This window comes from Pan troglodytes, chromosome 5 (assembly GCF_028858775.2).
Source record: "Pan troglodytes isolate AG18354 chromosome 5, NHGRI_mPanTro3-v2.0_pri, whole genome shotgun sequence".
Lineage (NCBI taxonomy): Eukaryota > Metazoa > Chordata > Mammalia > Primates > Hominidae > Pan > Pan troglodytes.
This window is the reverse complement of record NC_072403.2, coordinates 98,009,519-98,016,011: the sequence shown is the minus strand read 5'-3', so window position 1 is coordinate 98,016,011 and position 6,493 is coordinate 98,009,519. Positions and strand designations below refer to the sequence as shown.

At 37.2% G+C, this 6,493-nt stretch overlaps 1 long non-coding RNA gene across 2 annotated transcripts in view; it reads right to left on the bottom strand.

The window, feature by feature from the left end:
* Positions 1 to 686: 686 nt before the first annotated feature.
* Positions 687 to 6,493, bottom strand: part of LOC104006898 (uncharacterized) — a 76,735-nt gene continuing 70,928 nt past the window's right edge. The window contains exons 2-4 of one of the 2 annotated variants that reach the window (XR_001718569.4): positions 6,238 to 6,418; positions 5,745 to 5,973; positions 687 to 1,642 (exon numbers count right to left, since the gene is read on the bottom strand). This is a non-coding gene — a long non-coding RNA (uncharacterized LOC104006898). Of the gene's footprint in view, positions 1,643 to 5,744; positions 6,419 to 6,493 lie in introns of both variants that reach the window. The other variant, XR_010158102.1, reaches the window with a different exon arrangement.

Here is a 6,493-nt window from a genome sequence, read left to right as displayed (position 1 = left end):
ATGGATTAAAGGCTTAAATGTTAGACCTAACCACAAAAGCCCTAGAAGAAAACCTAGGCAATACCATTCAGGACATAGGCATGGGCAAGGACTTCTTGACTAAAACATCAAAAGCAATGGCAACAAAAGCCAAAATTGACAAATGGGATCTCATTAAACTAAAGAGCTTCTGCACAGCAAAAGAAACTACTATCAGAGTGAACAGGCAACCTACAGAATGGGAGAAAATTTTTGCAATCCACCCATCTGACAAAGGGCTAATATCCAGAATCTACAAAGAACTTAAACAAATTTACAAGAAAAAAACAAACAACCCCATCAAAAAGTGGGCAAAGGATATGAACAGACACTTCTCAAAAGAAGACATTTATGCAGCCAACAGACATATGAAAAAATGCTCATTGTCACTGGCCATCAGAGAAATGCAAATCAAAACCACAGTAAGATACCACCTCAGTTAGAATGGTGATCATTAAAAAGTCAGGAAACAACAGGTGCTGGAGAGGATGTGGAGAAACAGGAACACTTTTTCACTGTTGGTGAGACTGTAAACTAGTTCAACCATTGTGGAAGACAGTGTGGCAATTCCTCAAGGATCTAGAACTAGAAATACCATTTGACCCAGCCATTCCATTACTGGGTATATATCCAAAGGATTATAAATCATGCTGCTGTAAAGACACATGCACACATATGTTTATTGTGGCACTATTCACAATAGCAAAGACTTGGAACCAACCAAAATGTCCATCAGTGATAGACTGGATTAAGAAAATGTGGCACATATACACCGTGGAATACTATGCAGCCATAAAAAAGGATGAGTTCATGTCCTTTGTAGGGACATGGATGAAACTGGAAACCATCATTCTGAGCAAACTATCGCAAGGATAGAAAACCAAACACTGCATGTTCTCACTCACAGGTGGGAATTGAACAATGAAAACACTTGGACACAGGATGAGGATCATCACATACTGGGGCCTGACATGGGGTTGGGGGTGGGAGCAGGGATAGCATTAGGAGATATACCTAATGTAAATTGCGAGTTAATGGATGCAGCACACCAACATGGCAGATGTATACATATGCAACAAACCTGCATGCTGTACACATGTACCCTAGAACTTAAAGCATAATAATAAAAATAAATAAATAAATAGCACAAGAGACTAGTGGCTACCATACTGAACCCCACAGTAATCTAACAGAATGAGATTACTGATTTTAGGATCATGTATTACCTTTTCTGCTACAGCACTGGAATCAGCAATTTCTCCAGCGGATCCTGTTTTTTTTTTAGCAGGGAACAATCTTAGAGACCAAGATCTGCTACAAGATCTTTGCTTGTGGACCCTTTCAGTAGACAAAGCTAGGAAATATATACATGTGTACATATATGTATACATATATATTACACACACATTTAAACATACATACATAAACTTCTGGATATATACAAGCATAGACATCAATATATAACTATTTTAGAATCATGGTTCATACTAATGCTTCCAATTCCAATCCATCTCTTCAGACATCTTCTTTGCCTTCCTCCATTTTATTTTTCTGTGTCTCTTCATCCACTGAGAACTCTGGTTCCCAACAGTCAATATCAACTCATTTCATTGTGTGCTCAAACCTATAGATATCAAAAGTAATTTTAGAATTGTTTCACTCATACCAACATAAAAATCAAACCTATTAAGAAGAGCTGAGGATGTGTTTGCTTTTCCCTCCCTACCTTCCCCCAACTACAATGCAACCCAAGACAGAGGTTATAGTGTTGTTCAAAAAAATTTTTCAAAATTAAACAAAAAGTATACTCAGAGATGTGTCACTGTATGACCTATCCTTTCCACCCTGTTCCCCTTCCCTAACCATTCCATATAGTTAACCAACTTCATCTTTTTGTGGATGATACTTCTGGTGTTTCTTTTTCTAAAGATAGGTAGATTTGTGCACATTTTCTTCTTTCCTCTTATTTGTCACACAAAAGGTAGCATACCATATACACTTTCAGCACTTTGTTTTAGCATTTAACAACAAAGGTGATTAATTTTTACTGTTAGTGTGATGAGAAGCCATTGAAGAGTTTTAAGTCTAAGAGTGATGGAATCTGATTTATGTTTCTGAAAAATCACTTTGGGCTCCTGTACTGGGAGCATGAGAAGAACTGGGGAGACCATTAGGGAGGCTATTGATATCATTCAGGTCAGAGATGATAAAGGCTAGAACCAGGGTGAAGTTGCACAGAGTATTATTTGTTCCCAACTTTTTTCTTCCACTTGGCCTTTGTTGTGGCTTTTCTGCTGGTGAAGTGTACTTCTCTGATCTACTGACTTGTGGCTTGGCCATGTGATTTAGTTTGACCAATAGAATATGAGCAGAAGTGAAAGTGCCAATTTTGAGCAAAGCTGTTAGAAAGCCTTGCCCATTTCTACTTGCCCACGTGTGCTCCTATTCTGTGAGAATAGAGAGAAACATGCTCTGACTAGACTCCACTCTTTTGACCTGTGTCCAAGAATAAGAAACAGATGAGGCATACCTGAACATCATTCATAGTCTTGCAGAGTCATAGACAACCTATAGACTGGTAGGTCAAAAAAAATTTCAGTTCTTAGCCATGAATATTTCGGAGCTATTTTTTACCATCATTACCACAGCAAAGCCTGACTAATGCAAGTGGCAGTAGTAGTGAGCTGAGAGTTGACAGATTTGGGATGGATTTTTATGATAAAGTTTATTGACACTGCTACATTAGATGTAGGGAGTAAGGTAAAGCAAAAAAATCAAGAATGAGATCTAGGTTTGGAGATGGATAGTGGTCCCTTTTACTCAGGTAGAGAAAAATAAGGAGGTTCAGAATTTGTTGAAAGCTAGAATAAAGTACTAGTATTTCATCAGGAGTGATTTTGCCCATGAGGGGAGATTTAACAAGCTCTGGAAACAATTTTTGTTATCACAACTGGGAGGTGGTACTGGCATATAGTGGATAGAGGCCAGGGATGCTTCTAAGCATCCTACAGTGCACAGGACAGTCCCCCAAAACAAGAATTATCCAGCCCAAAATTTCAATAGTCCCAGGACTCAGAGATTCTAGAATACAGTGGTGTGTTATGTTTGAAGTGTCTATTAAATATCCAAGTGGATAAATTGTAAAAGAGATTTCTAGAGATTAGAGGAAGTTCAGGGAGATAGAAGGTTGTGAGTAATTAATATACATAGACAGTATTTAAAATCATGGAACTGAATGAGACCACCTAGGGGAGGATATAAAGAGAGAAAAGAAGAGGCTTGAGGATTTGTCCCTCGTCCCTCCAACATTTAGAGATTGTAATGAAGAGGCAAACCCAGCTAAGGAAATTGAGAATATTTAGTCAATGACGTAGGAGTAGACCAAGAGCCTGATATCCTGGAACCAAGCCAAGAAACTATTTTAAGGAAAAGAACACCTATTATGGTATATTTATTATTTAATATTGAATTTCCATTGTACAATTGGTGATATTTAATATTATAAACTCTGACAATAAAACCTTGCATTTTACACTTTATACATGTCAATGAGCTTTCAGACACCATATCTTGTATGGTTCTCACTACTGCACTGAATGAAATAAGGACAAAATTTGAGGTTACTAAAATTCAAACAGCCTCTGCTCTGATTTTACATAACAAGCTAGTGACAAACCCAGGCCATAATTCATAATGGGAACAATCCAGAGACTGAAACAAATATTCCTGAGGAAAATCAACACTTATTGGAGATAATGAATCAAAATGGTTACAAACATGATTTTAATAGCAACAACTAAAATAAATATTTATCCAGTACATCCTAAATATCTGTCAAAGTTCTAAGACTACAGCAGTGAACAAAACAAAATCACTGCCCTTGTGGTGTTTACCTTACAGGGGCTCTCCAAAAGACCTGGGCTTGTATCCCAGTTCTTCTCTGTGACCTTGAGCAATTAACTTCCTGCAAACTTAGTTTTCTTTTCTAATGGCATTGATGATTCCTACCTCAGATTTCTGATTGAACATGGTGGAGCAAACTCAAGGTTTGCCTCTACACTCTCCTGAAACTCTATACTAAAATTACACTAAAGGAAGCAAAAGGAATAAACCCACAAAGACAAAAAGATTGAAAGAAAATAAAATGATAATGAACTTTGAAACCTAGAAAATAGATCAATAAATGGTAAACAATTTAGTAAATCAGAAAGCACTCAAACCCAAGGTAGCAATAGGGGAAATCCAGAAGCAGGTTGATTCATAATGTAGTGTAGTACAGTTGTCAGTACATTTTTTATGTAAAGGTCCAGATAGTAAATATTTCAAGCTTTCCATGCCATAGGGTCTCTGTCACAACTGTCCGTCTCTGCAGTCATAGATAATACATGTCTATGGGCATGGCTGTGTTCCAAGAAAACTTTATTTATAAAAACAGGCAAAGATTGAAAGGACAAAGCAAATCATGATTTGGTTGGCAGATTACAGTTTGCCAAACCCTGGTATAACACCTCAGGGATGAAGGTACCAAATACTTCTGAAAGCAGCAGAGTAGGATCTAAAAATAGGATTGAAAGTGTGTAAAAAGAGGCAGATAGAATTCCAGGGCTCCTTTTCCACCCATCACAGACAGCTGACAGACCCCCATATCATACCAGGAGTCTCGAGGATTACTATCTGGAAAACTGAATTCAGCGGATGCCGGATGCAGGCACAGATTAAGGTGAATATGAGATTCCCTGATAAAAACAAGGGTATTAACTAAAAGAAATTCTCAAGCCCTAGTCCCCAGTCAGCTGGCAGAACCCGCAAGCAGGCTTAGATTCTTTTGACAAAAGATTAGTGGAGTCCTCTCTGGAGAAAGTTACCAACCCTCCAAAAATACCTAAAGATACTGCAAGTTGATGGCTCTCCAACAAAAAGGCCCAGCCAGAACCTTCTCGAGTAAAGCCTACCAGTTTATATCCATTCTCCATCCAAATACAGTTTCTAGTCTGTTTTGTTATTACTTCTATCTTAAAGAATAGCCCTCTCTTGAAAGACAGGATTCAAAATGAAAACAGAGAGACAAAAATGTTAAAAAGAAAGACAATCCAAGAAACAGAGAAAATAGCCAAGAAAGTTTCAAAATATAATAATTAATCTCCTTGTAAAAGAAGAGAGTATATTGTATCCATGAAATAAAAATAAGAGGCTGAAAAAACAAAGAACCATCAGAGAACAAACAAAAAAAAAAGGCTCTTGGAAATTGAAAATACAATATAGGAAGTGAAGAATTCAAAAGAAGCGTTGAAAAATAAAGTTGAGAAAATCTGCCAGAGACTAGAACAAGAAAATAAGAAAAAATAATAATAAAATGAGATGATTGACCAAGGAGGGTCTAACTTCCAAATAACAATCATTCCACCAGAGACAAATATGCTGTTTTCTAAAACTTTGATGTATTTTTATGAAAGCTTCCATTTTTTGGAGAGCAAAGAAATAATGTTATAAATTCATAACCTGTTAGATTTCTCTGTTGAGGCGAAACCTCCAGACAAGTCAGAAAAGGATCATTCACATTTCACCTCCAGTTTCTTCCGACACATATTATTCAAATCAGAAAAGCACTAACAAGTTAGTTTCCTCTTTTCCCAGACATACAAAAATGTCTCAAAATTTTCAATAAAATTCTCTTAAAATTCTCTACTATTTCTACTGAAAGATTTTATCAAGGCTTGTCATCCCACCTTCATTTGGGCCTGAGCATCCCTAGAATTCATTCTCTCCAGACATAATCCTCCAGTCTTCTGATAGATGTGGGAGGATCTTTCCCTGGCTGCAGTGGTAGGACATGAATACAGGATCCTAGCTGCCTCTTTTGAGCACTTTCAATCCATCATCCTGTTCAGATTCATTGCTCCACCACTTTCAGGTGTATCTCATGCCTTCGATTCCTGCACCTTTTTCATGTGCCTTCTGTTAAATTAGACATTAAACCCTTCAGACATTTGTGCACAAATGACAAATTCCTATAATCAATTAACCCCCAAAAGTTTTCCCATAAAAGTCACTAGACACAGATGCAAAAGGGCTACAGTTATGAATAGACACTTACAAAAAACCAATTCATTTGTATGCAAAAAGAGAAAAGTACTTACAGAGATGTGGCAGCCTGTTTTACAATTTCAGCCAAGGTCAAGAGCAAATACTATAGATCTATGAAAGTCCATTACTGTTTACCTTTCAAATTGTCATGGACCTTCAGATACTTTCACACACAGTCCAAAGACTCTCCAGCACAAATCCTGATTTTCAGTCTCTGAACTGAACTGAACAACAGGAGGTCAATCAGGTCCACCAGGCTCTCATCCTATACACAGCTTCTGGCATCCAGACTAGATCCTTTAGAATGCAGGATTCTCTGTTTAAAAAAAATAGTATTTTTATTATTTAACTGATTTTCAACCAGCAGTCATGATTTATAGAAACAGATTAT